This window comes from Anarrhichthys ocellatus, unplaced genomic scaffold (assembly GCF_004355925.1).
Source record: "Anarrhichthys ocellatus isolate YVR2014 unplaced genomic scaffold, GSC_Weel_1.0 scaffold78, whole genome shotgun sequence".
NCBI lineage: Eukaryota > Metazoa > Chordata > Actinopteri > Perciformes > Anarhichadidae > Anarrhichthys > Anarrhichthys ocellatus.
The window spans coordinates 390,762-404,215 of record NW_022280108.1 but is presented as its reverse complement, the minus strand read 5'-3'; positions in this window follow the sequence as shown (position 1 = coordinate 404,215).

Here is a 13,454-nt window from a genome sequence, read left to right as displayed (position 1 = left end):
GGGGGGCGGGGGGCAGCGTGCACGGAAGGGGTTGCAGCTGTACCTTCAAAGAAAGCAAAAAAAAACTGGTGATCTCTCTGTTGCACTGCTGAGCCCTAAAGTGGGTATTTCTATCAAACAGGAGTACCCACTCAGGGACAGAGAGATGCAGAGAGGAAAACATCACTACACTGTAACCACCTATGACTCTTTTATGTGCAAGCTGGGATGTGAACAAGTCACTTTTTTTTATAAACTCTGGTTATTTCTGTCAAGCAACTTGATATATCATACCCTAAGGCCAGCCGACTCCACGTCAGAAATAGAAAGTACGGAGCTGCAGCTTTAAGCTATTGAATTATGGTTGGGAATGAAAACCTGTTTGTCGCCATCCTGATAAAACTGGAATTGCCTGCTTATAGCTGCTCACGATGACCTTGATGGCGCGCTGTGTGCTTGAGAGAGTGAAGCTGCAGGTGACTCGACTCTCTGTTGTGTCTTTTAATGCTGTTCCCGTTCACTGTGATGTCAGTGTAACGTCGAGTCACATTTTTAGGGTGTTTGTGCAATGCCCTCTGTCCTAAAACAGGTGGTAGTGCACGAAATGGCCATCAAAACACAGATATGAGTTTCCCCTTGTCTACACCTGCCTGCCACTGCAACTCAACAGAATTCATGAATGTAATGATATGTTTCGACATCTTTTATGTATTAAAGATGGACAAACTTTCCCGCTACCGTTGTTCGAGACTCACAATGCTTGAGTAAAAAACTTGAGTGAAAACTCTTCTTCATGGGAGACCAGACAATTTATAAAACACTTGAAAATACTCATCTCACCACAGGAACCGAAGCTGCTAAATTATCACCTCGAAGCTTAATTTAGTGAATTTGGGTTTTCAGCAGGGGGGGGGGGCAGTCCTCAGGACAAGAAGGCTCAGCTGTCTGCCAGATATTGTGAAGGGGATTTTTTATCTTCAATGCTCTTTACATGCCACACAATGTAATAAGGCTGAGGTCAAACTCATCCTGCCAACCCCATTTTATGCCAAAACATTTTCATAAAACGTTTTACTCACTCACTCACTCAATTTAATGAATTAATGTAAACTCGTGCTGCTTTTGCTTTTTAATGATTGAATAAAGACCGGGCTTTACAGGAACAGTGTTATTCCTTAACTTCATGGTCTTCTGATCTCCAGGTGATGTGGTAGTTCACGTTGACACTGTGATCTGTAGCTTTAGCTTATATCTTCAGCTTTTCCACCACTCAATCCTGAAAGCCAATTGAAATTGCTTCTGGAATTAGTTTTCGCATAATCCGAAGCATAAAGAGAGTGATGTAGAGAAGCAGTGGACAAACATCTTTTTTTGTACAACCTTTTGAGTGGCCATGCATCCGGCTTTATAAAAGATACTGTCTGAACTGTTAAACTTGTTATCCAACATCACTTTTAAAGCAAATCACAGTATTCCTTTGAGCCTGTTCTCTCCTGCAGCAAGCCTCTCAGTGAGGAGGTCAAACGTAATTTACAGTGCATCTGTATGGTCATTGGTAAATGATTAACCTGCTGGTAGGGAGTCTTTGAATTAAAGTGTTGCCCAATTTCACTCTTGCCAAATTAAAATGATATGCTCATATAAATACTGCAGGAAAAACAAATGTGGTCTTTCAGCAGAGTAGATGTAAAAATAGTTTTTGTCTGTTTTATATGACTTTAATGCTAAATTTGGAGACTACATTGCTTCTTACTTAGTAGTAATAAATCCTGTTATCGGGTATTTTGTTGTGGAGGAGCCAATAAATGCTGTTGGATAAACACTTTATCTGTATCGTTTGTTGAGAACACTAATCAATAATGCATTACACGTTTCAGACACTTAAGAAAGCACCACAGGGAACACTCCGCAGTCATAAACTGCCAAAGGTGACATACACTTTTAATATCGCCCATGTTCTGATTTACACAATGCTGTTTTACTAACACTCTGCGGAAAACGCACAGTTTCATTTTCTGCAAATATCTGGCCTCCGTGCTGCTCTCTGTCAGAGTGGGAATACAATTAGCAGGTACATTTCATCGTAATTAACACGGATTCAACAGTAGTTTGTTATTCTCGTTTCCAACATGAATCTGTAAAAACTTCAGGAGTGTTAATTTGCCTCGGAGCATCGTCTCCATTCAGCTTGTTGACATATATTAAATATAAATTCACTGCAGAGTAATTTAACCCATGCACCACATCTGATTGCTGCAGTTATAATAGCTGAATAGGTCAATGAGTCCATTAGACTGATGAGATCAAAGTTATAAATAACTGCATATCACCATTCTACATTTGCTGCATTATTTTATTCGTCCAACTCACAAATCATGCCATTAAAGAACAACCAAAGCTATTTCCTCACTATTACGATGATGACTGATGTCAAGTGTAAGTGTCTCGGTGACATTGAAGATGTTCTTATAAGGATATACAGGGAAGCAATATCTGCATACTCTCCGCTAGAACATCGGTTTAAAGCTGCTAATTACAAATGGCATTTATATATAAAATATTAATTTCTTTTTAATTATCTGCTGTGAGGGTCAAAGAGTCTGCGCCATGTATTTAGTGAACAACAGCCTGAAGGCAACAAAAAAAATTCAAATCAAAAAAAACCTGTCTGAAAAATGTCTTTAAAGAGCGTCACAGCTGCATTATTCTTTTAAATCACTTGATCAGAAGACGACTAAGGAGTCGAAAGACTTAAAGGTGCAGTGTGGAGGATTTGGGCAGCATCTAGTGGTGAGGTTGCAGATTGCAACCAACTGAAATTTTCGTGTGCCAACTATGGTGGCCGGCGCAAAATGATTGACTCTTTGTAGAGCCAGTGTTTGGTTTGTCCGTTCTGGGGTAATGTAGAAACATGGCTGTGAAGAGGACCCACTCCAGATGCAGAATCAAACGGCTCATTCTAAGCTAACAAAAACACAAACATTCTTATTTTCAGGTATGTCTACTCTAAAGAAAACAAACTTGTCGGCTGAGACCAAGTTTGCGACGAAAATTCGGTAAATATTTTGACTGAACTGCAGGCTGCTGAACACAGAGCAGAGAGGAGAGGAGAGGCTGTAAGTAGAGGTTGTAAACATGTGAATAGCTCAACATTGGGAACACTCGTGGGGTTCAGTTAATGAACATGTCGCCCGCAAAAAGTCACAAGATGTTCATACCATTGCAGTTTTTTGGCACTTCCCTATTGGTTTCATTTCTCAGCACCGGAGGTTGCTGCTTGATACAAACCCAGTCGTCAGTATTAAAGTCCTGAGAAAGCAGCACTTTCTACACTCTTAGCCTCCTCAACAGAAATAGCACTTACATTCCCAATGTCAGCTATTGCTAGCTATACTTGATATTTGCCAAAGTTGGCTATTGAAGTAAAAGTATATACATCCACATTTCTAACATAATACATGTGACATCTCTCTATTAAAAGAGATATGAGGAGAATCATTTGGCAATGACAAACTGGAAAGCTGTCAAACTTGAAACACTCACACACCCACACATACGTATACCTCATGACCACTCACAAGAAATATTTTGCAATCAGATGAAAAGGATATCTTAGCAGCACCTATGATTAAATTTGAATAATCTCAACTAAATACCAGATAGAGCAGCGAGCATTCGACTCAAATGCCACATCCGACACTGGCCAGTTACTCCGGGGATTTAAACATTGAAATATAAATAGTAGTATGCTGCCATAAAGCCAGATGGGTGATTTAGATGGATGGGCCTATTAAACAGTAGCTTAATGAAGAGTCCTTTTCTATTCTCCAAAAGGTTCAGCAATAAAGTAAAATGAAGATCCATTTATTTTCGTTTATTACGGTGAATCATTCATTCAATTTCTCCCTCTCGCTTCTTCAAGAATCAAATGAGCTTTCAGTGGATCATTAAGCCAATGAGAAGTCCGGCTCTGATTCACCCCAGGGAGCATCCAGACTGAATAGTGTTGCTTGTGTTTTTTTTATCAAGATTGTTGTTGACTTGTTTACATCAGGCCTCCCAGTGATGACTCATTAGCGTTGCTGCAGCTGTCAATAGCTCTGTTGAACAAATTTCATCCTACTGTCAATAGAACCGAGTTTTTCTTTTTTCTGTCATGAGATGTGTCTTTGTTTGCCCTTATGCGTTTTAAAATTAGAGTTTTAGTCTGTTGGCTGGAGAGATTATATTCAAAGGCGTATGATCACCAAACATCTACCTGGTGGCAAACTCCGGTTCTGCCGAAGAAAGCCAATGCGGAATTTCCTTAAAGCTGCATTCTCTCTAGTGACCACCAGGGGGCGACTCCTCTGGTTGTATAGAAGTCTATGAGAAAATGACTCTACTTCTCTCTTGATTTATTACCTCAGTAAACATTGTAAACATGAGTTTATGGTCTCAATCTCTAGTTTCAAGTCTTCTTCAATACAGCATGATGTTCATTTAGTACATTATGGTCCATTTAGAGTCAAACAGACCATAAAGCGGGGGATGCTTTAGGGCGGGGCTACTGTGATTGACAGGTCGCTACCAGAGCCGTATCTGGCGTCTCTAAGTCACTCCTCCGCATTCCAAATATGGTGACTTCCGTTCATCGGTTGCAAAAAAGCCAAGATGGCATAGATCCTATTCCAAGATGATCACCCGCCAAATATTATTTTAAAGTGCCTGCAGTTTCCAATGATGGCTTATCAGATGTTTCTCTGTAACAAACCACACTGTGGATCAGGTTACATATGATAAGCACTGTTCAAAATCAACGCTGTTCTCCTCTCCGGATGAGGTTTGGTCCTAGCACCTAATATTACTGTTGAGATAAGGGAAAGATTCCATATATCAGGTGTTGGCAGGCACGCGGGAGCTTAACCTATGGCACACTAACATTATGTGTGCAACAGAGTTTTTTAGACAGTGCCCTCACATCTGCATGCTGAATCACCTCTTTCACCAGCCCTGCTCTGCCTCTGATTGGCTAGTACTCGCTGCCTTCTTTGCAGGATTTTGCAGGTTTATTGCTGATGAAGAAGATTGGTGGAAAGTTGGTCGGGTTGATGATTTACACTAAGATGTGTTTCATAAAGATGGCAGCGTTCTTGTGTAGTGATCACATTTATAATTACAATGTCCTAATTATGGGAGAATGAATGGTTGTCTAATACTCTCAAGAGAGGACCACCAGAGGTCGCTTGTCAGTTGAACCTAAACACACGTCATCTTAAGCGTGTGAAATGCTGACATGTTTGCGGCCTCATCATTGCTGCACATGCTCTAGCTGCATAGAAACCGCCGTGAATGCACAACCTCCCCTCTGAACGCATGTTTATCCACACAAGCACCATCCAGCAGCAACCCACAGTAACGACACATGAAACGAAAAAAAACATGAAACAGGTCAATAATTTCATCAAGTGCCTACGATGCCCGGGGCTCATTTCACAGACATGGATTAAGACCAGAACATTGCTTTAAACAGGTTTAATAGTCCACATGTGACATCCAGCTTTACATCACACTTAAATATGTATTTATACAGATTAGTCAGGTCAGGTCCATGCTGTATGACTGGTCGGCGTTGGATATGAAAGTCTTCATTTCCTGGTCTGTTCAAACCATTCAGTCCTAAACAAATACACACAAGGTCGTATTAAAGAGTAAAGGTTTGTGCTGAGCCAAAGTGATGCATAAATGAATACCACATGTGTTCCCTTGTTGGTTATTTCCTTTCATAATGAGCCATAGAGTTGGAGATTTGCTGTATGAGAATGTGCTTCACTTCACAGAGTGTAGACGGTCATTTGGAGAGCATGTTTCCATCCTTGAAGAGAACTCAGGTAGAGAACAGGAAGCTAGAGCGGCTGCTGATAACATGGATCCTCCGACCTGTCGCACCATGTTTGTGTTTGAAGGGATCAGTGAGTTTCTTTCCTTGTTCTAAAGTTCTGAAGATTTTGTTTTTTAATATTGTGTGGAGTGTAACATCCAACATTAAGTAAATACCTATTTACTTATCAACTGAACTGGATGCTGCTTTGGTTTGTCTTTATTTAGTTATTATATGGGACATTTGACATGTTTTACATTGTGCTTCATAATTATTGCATTTGGCCCTTATCCTGTTTTCATGTGGTGTTTTGCTTTTACATTGCCAAAAATATTTACCTCTTTCAAACAGGTAAAAGTCTCACTGAGTATGTTTACATGTCCACTAGTACACCCGTTTAGTTGCATCCTATGTTGATGATATTCAGGTGTTCATGTTTATTAATGTCTCTGTACACATTTTCATGTGTGTGACTTCTGGATTCAGACCAAACGATTTATACTCTGAATTACTCGAGTCAGATGTTCACCATAACTTTGTTCAAGGGAGGTATGCATCCAACAGCACTCAAAGAAAGAAAATGTGGTTTTCTGGGCAGAGAAACAACATAACTAGATGAAGAATTCAGTCCAATACAGCACATTGAGTAGATTACCTCGACTTCCCTGCAGTGTGAAACTCTTCCGAACCAAGTCGGGGTTTTTGCTGGAGAAAACGACATAAAAGAAAATGAGTACTTTGCTCCTCAAGAGCTCGGTGGTTAACTACATCTGTCAGAAACATAAGACTGGGGGGAAGCTGAAAGCTTGATGTCGGACTAACACGGAAGAGGAGGAACGTATTCCAGCTGATGAAAGGGAATGCTTTAATACCTGATGCTGCTAACTCTCGGTAATTGACCCCTTATGGCAGCCCTCCATAAGAGGATGATCTCCAGTGAATTGTAAGAGCTAACTTTTCTGGAGCGATGTGTGGATTGGCAGAACTCAACTTGAGGGGAAATGATGTGTGTGTGTGTGAGAGAGAGAGGGTTTGGTGTCTTTATAAGAGCATCAGCCATGTAACTCGCATGTCAGGACAATTGAGAGGTCTTTCAGCGGGTTGTCAGAAAGATGGCGAGGACAAAAATAGGAGAACTGTAAATGAGTCACCTCATTAAAACAAGACAGAAACAAGAAATAACTCCTCACGATTTCATCGAGCTACATGTTTGTTTTTTCAGCGAGGGTCCCCGTCAGTTTGCGGTTGCTGGGGGAATTCTGCGTTGGTTATGTGCAATTACTTAGTTGGCATTCAATAAGGCAGTGAAGTAATAAACTGGCTTTGTGTTAATCCAAGATTAATTCTCATGAATATTAGATCAAGGAGGGGGATTTCATATTGGGAAGATGTAAAATACTCACTTGAGATTCATCAGCAAGTAAATACAAGCCACGAGAGGAGGCTCTGTTTCTTAGTGGGTGTTGCACGAAGCTCAGGACGCCTTGATTGCTGTTGCACTTGCTGGTCACACAGCTAAAGGGGATTTTTTTTTATTGAATGTAGGAGACAAAAACATAATATTGACTCTGGCAGATTGTGAGAGACAAATGCATTGATTAAGAATCGCAAAGGGGGTTCTGGTTCAGGTAGAAACAAGCGGAGGGGAAGGAAGGAACGAGAAAGAGAAGGAGGACATAGAGAGAGATAAAATACGCTGCAAAGTGCGCTCGCTCCGACACCGTTTGGTGATTTATCCCGCTCCCTCCGCTCTCCCAACCAAACACATCACACTCACAGCGGCCTTCTGCGCGAGATCATCATCACATAATTGGTTTTAAATCAACAGGGAGAGCCTGCTGCCCAGCGGGGGGCCGGGATCAATCATGGAAATCGATAACAAAACACTGAAATAATGCCTCCCGAATTACATTTCTTAGCCGAAGGGGGGGGGGCGAGGAGCCAACCTCCGCGAGCCCGGAACAATGAACAGTGTTTACTCTGTCACACCCCTTAATTGGTTTATGTGTGATTTACTGAAGTGGATATTTATTGCATCCCCAGTCACAATATGATTCCATATTTAAGCAAAAGTGTGTTATGGTACATGAACCATTTCTGTCTTCATATAATGCTACAGCCTGAAATAAAAAGAGAGAATACAAGTCAGAGTTCATCGAGTGCATCTACTGCCAGTGTTGTAGGAACTAGTTACAGTCATCCACCAAACACTTGCTTTGCTTTTGTTCCCAGTGAGGACGTATAGCGAAGGTCAACATCAAGCGAAAATACTGGAATTGTGTGAAGCAGGCTGAACATGTTGTTTGACACACGCAGGAAAACTTTCAAAGGACTGATGAGCAATGCAACAACTGCAGGCTGGGGTGCATGCCAACAGAAGAGGAGTTTTATGACCAGAATTGTTAATGAAACTGAGGGCGGGGAACAAAGAAGCTGGAATAAACAAACAAGTCTCACAGTAATCTGTCCTCGTACCAGAGACCAGTTACTGCCGTCTAAACCTCTTTTAGCTTCAGCTCAACTGGAACCAACAATAAGCACGGTGTGAGCTAAACAGGTACAACAATTAAAAGAACACAAAGTTACAAACAAAAAAGTTTTCCAGGATACTTTATATTTTAGCCACGGCATACACCAGTACACACAGATGCCCTTTGACTTTAATGAAAGGTCATCTACTGCAGATGAGTTTCACCTCTTCTTCCATTAACTTGTCTGGTCCCTCGGGGCTCAACGACCCTAATGATGCACACCTGTTCAATGAATGAGATAATCATCTAACAAAAGATTGCTTTTCTATCTAAAAATAGAACTAATGTCCCTATTCTTTGTAGTTACGTATATGGACAATATGGGATTCAAAGGCATGGCTCTGCTTCTACTCTTAAACCCTTGGATGCTGTTTGTCACTCTGCACTTTTATTTTTTTGTTTTTTAGCAGGTAATTATTAGACCTTGGTAAGGGGTCGATTACACTGAGTGCATCGCTAGAAATGCGTAGCCCACAAAACCATTGTTTGTCCTTCGGTACAGCGAACCTGGCGTGCACTCCTCTCCAGTGCTGCAGGTTTCAGGCGCTTTTTTGACGCGCAAAACAGTTTAAATATTTTCAACCCCGCTCGTCAATGACTTGACCGAGGCAGCCAATTCTATTGTTCTTATCTTAGTTTTTAGTGTTTTAATCTAATTTACTCATTTTATTCAGTTGTTTAATGTTGTTTTGTTTATCTGACTTAACTCATTCTAAATGAGGGCCTGCCCTCAATGATCAATCAGAGATATGAATAAATAAATGAAACCTTTGTGTTTCACCCAGGACGTGTTTCCAGAATGAGTTCATGATGAGCTTTGAAAAGAGCATTCCATCTTTGCAAAATACTCGAATTAAACAGCTGAAAAGCACGAGAAAACTTCCACAATGGCCAGTTTTGACATGAGGAGACTTCAAGTTTGCCCTTTAAATGGGTCAAAAAAACAACTTTTGGTCTTAGATCACCAAAGTACACAGCGGGAGAGAAAACCCCATGTGAAGCATCCAGGTGGATAATTTCATCTGTCCTTGTTCTGTCAGTGGTCCCAGCTGAGGGTGTTACTGGTCAGCATGTCCTGTCCTAATTACTCTGCTAGCAGGGAGGACCACAGGTCCAGATGCACTGGGACTCCCTAAGCGCTGGAGAAAATGTCCCAGGCCGCTATCCGCACAGAGACACACAAACACCACCATAGACACGCTGTACAGACACACACACACACACACACACACACACACACACACACACACGACAACCTGAGCAGAGGTGTGGACTCGTCGCGGTTGACGGTGCACAAATACTGTATGTATCTGCACACACGGACTCACACAGTCAGCGAGGCCCATATGTAGAGGGACTGTGCATCCTTCCAGGTCATTAGCCCCTGGCTGTCAGGCCGAGCCCAGGAAGCGGAGGCGACATGTCGTCTCCAGCTCTGCACCAGATGTGCTGCTGACACTGCAGACAGACAGCGTCGCTCTTCAAGCCCAAAGTTTGTAATGAAGCCATCTCATGCGCTGTAATGAAATCATCTCCTTCTTTGACGTAAAGAGGATCTGAAGACATTGCTTTTATTAGAGAGGGGGTTCAGCATTTTGAGTTTAGCTTACGTCATCCCAGTATCATAGCCACAGAATACAATCCTTTGGTTGGTGTACAGGGACATGGATTTTTCTTATTGCTCAGGACGAAATAATGCCAATATTATGCAATAATGGAACGTCAATTAGGAGCCTTAATTTTGGTGCACACACAAATTAAATGCATCCATTTGATAGTCAGAGCAGGTGACTTTATGTATTTTTTGTAAGTACTTCATGAAATCCAAAAAGACAAATATTGTTGGGTCTAACAAACAGGACTCTCAACTGGAAGAACGGTGCTCAACACCACTTTGTGGTTTTATTGTCATGGTTGTCAACTTTCTTTTTAAACACGTAAAAAACGGACAGTTCGTGTCCCAGTACCCAAAACCAAAAGATTGCATTTTGGGACTATTTCAAGAACTGCCGTGAGACCGTGTTGCTTATTCAGACCTGTGTTGCTGTTCTTTCTGCTCCGTCTCCATTTTTCTTCTCTGCAGCTCTCTTCTATATTTTGCAGAATCATCCGTGTTGATTTAGCTCTGAAATAATGGAAGTCAACACCGTGTCAGTGTTTATCCACATTCACACCCTCCCAAGCTTTTGATGGTTTTCAACAGCTGAACCTCGGAGTCATTTCAGTTCAACGAGAGGACAAACAACACTCCAGTCCACACTTGTCTTCTCCAAACAATTGCGACGGAAAAATGCTGCTAATGAAAAATCAACACCTAACAAACAACTCTGGATAATTTGTGGTGTTGTGTGGATGTGACCACATATTGAAAAAAACAGCCATGATGCTTCATTGTGACAGCAAGGACTCTAATAAGTCATTTACATCACTGTTTGTGATGCTTTCGATGAGAACCTGGTGTGTTCATAGATGGCATAGACTGATACAAACACCCAAACGGCCAAAAAAATGAGTCATGCTGTCTCATCAAATTTTCAGTGTATGAAAACACAGACTCCATTGCTCAATTACATTTGGCTCCAGAGATTGCAATGCAACCTGCTTTTGTGTGAAGTCCTGCTTCTGGACAATCATGCAAACGGACAGTTCACAGAAAAAACAAAACATATTTTACTTATTTCTCCTCTTACCTGTAGTGTTATTTATCGATCTGGAATGTTTTGGTGTGGAAATGTCGGCCTTCTCTTCAATATAATGGGACTAGATATCATTCGGCTTGTGGTGCTCAAAGGAGGGCTTTGTCCTCAAGTAGTGAGGACTGGAGTGGATATCTTCTGTTTTCTGTCCTCAAATCAGACCAGAGAAAAGATCCAGTTACGAAGAACACTTGAGGTTGTCGTGGTGCCAGCCCTGGTGGATGAGTCTCAACAGCTTAGGCACGTAGTTTGTGTTTGCAGTTGGTGACGAACAAGTTTTGTAATTAACAAATGCGCAGGAAAGTTAGTCAAACCTGCAACGGTTGTTTTTTTGACACCAAACCAACACTGCAGCACATTCGGAGAAAGATAGAAGCGCATGCCCAAAAAGTTGACGCGCTCCACGGTGCAGGACGGTGTAGGAAATGAGAGGAGGCTGCGCGGGGAAAACAGAGCCACTGGTGGAGGAAATCTGGCAAAGTTGTATTCTGGGCTTCATGCTCTGGAGCTAAGTTGGCTGGTGTGAGAGGAAGGACAGCCAAATCCCCTAAACCAGAACAAATATGTCTAGCGAACTGCACTACGCTGCAAAAAGTGTCCATGTCAACCAGTGATTTCAGCTTGCATTCAAGCTTGTAGCTGAAGGAAACGTTATGACTTAACAAAAACTGTCTCACAACAGTGAAGTGGGTCAAACACATTTTGTCTAAAGCATTAGAAATTGTCTATGAAACTAAAATACTTTTCAATATTTATGTCCGATGTTATTTTCTGATAGATGTTATAAAGTTTAGATCTTTATTTTTAAATGATGGTAAAACTAAACAGATATGACCACTAACTGGAGGAGAAGCTGCTCTTACTTTTAGTTCTGCTGCTATTTCAAGAGGTTGTATTTACAATGTTATTTCACCTCTTAGGGGTGGGTGGTGGGGTGAAATTACTGTAGCACGCCATACTTTTTAATAGATATGCAGTTTGATGTGAACAGATGGGACAGTTGACTGGCAGAGTAAAAGCTACCGGCAGATTTATGGATCCCCTCTAACTTTTATAACACCTTTAATTTTGCGCCGTTTGAGGCGCATCAGTACCGCTCGAGGGGAAGCAACACGTTTGCCTTTTCATATGTGATGAATCTATTTAAACTGAACAGATGCAAAAGTGCCATACGTCATGCTGTCTGTAGTTGTACTTCTCTTTCGTTGCATTTGTGAATTTTGAAGAAAATCTGCAGGTTTTGGATTAAGTACCGCGGGTAAACAGATTAAAAAAGGTTTCAAAAGTACACTTTGTTATTTTAGATGCATTACATGTGAAGTTTCACAGCCAAGTCAAGTTTCATGTTTCCTTCTTGGCTGTGAATGGTGCCAACTGTGAGATATTATCAAAGGCGTGTTGATTTTCTCTCAATCACGAATCCACAATTAAAAAAATAAAAAGGTGCAATGACAGAATCATGAGACAAGGGTGGACAAGAGCAACACTTTGAAAAGTTTGCAGTGTAACACACTTTTCATGCAAAAACAGAAGTCTCATTGAAACCATGCACACACACACACACACACACACACACACACACACACACACACACACTGGAAAGAAAGACAACAGGCTGTTTTCACAGCAGTCACACAGTCTGCAGAGACCCTCCCAAAAAAATTAGCAGCAGACCTGCGCGCGCGCGCACACACACACACACACACACACACACACACACACTGAAAAAACATTGACTTTATCCCCAACTACACCTCCCCAGCCTCACACACACCTGTGCAGTTGTACACAAACCGGTGAGGTGTGTGTCTTTCTCCCTGGCGTTTGTCAGGTCTAATTAAAGAGCGATCTGCTCACCAGAGGGGCTGATGACACATGAGGGTGTTTAATTAATATTCGAAAGAAAGCCACGCGCCGTGGCAGTGTTACGGGATGAGACGGGTTCCTGGAGAACCAGGAGAGGGAGGGAGAAAGTAGAGAGAAAGAGGGAAAGTGGAAAAGGGGATGAGTTATATGAGGACATTTACCAAACAGAAGGAAGAAGGGGGCTGAAAGATTTCTGCTGAATTAATCAAAAGACAGAAGTTAGAAATGTATGTAGGTCATAACTCAAACCTCCATGCTCTCCAGTGGTAACAAGAGTAAGAGCGTGCTTTTCATTATGCTAATGACATGTCTCCTCAACTCCTTTCCTTGCCTCCTCTCCTCGCAATCATAAGGTAGCCCCGCCCTAAAGCATCCCCTGCTTTATGGTCTGTTTGACTCTAAATGGACCATAATGTACTAAATGAACATCATGCTGTATTGAAGAAGACTTGAAACTAGAGATTGAGACCATAAACTCATGTTTACAATGTTTACTGAGGTAATAAATCAAGAGAGAAGTAG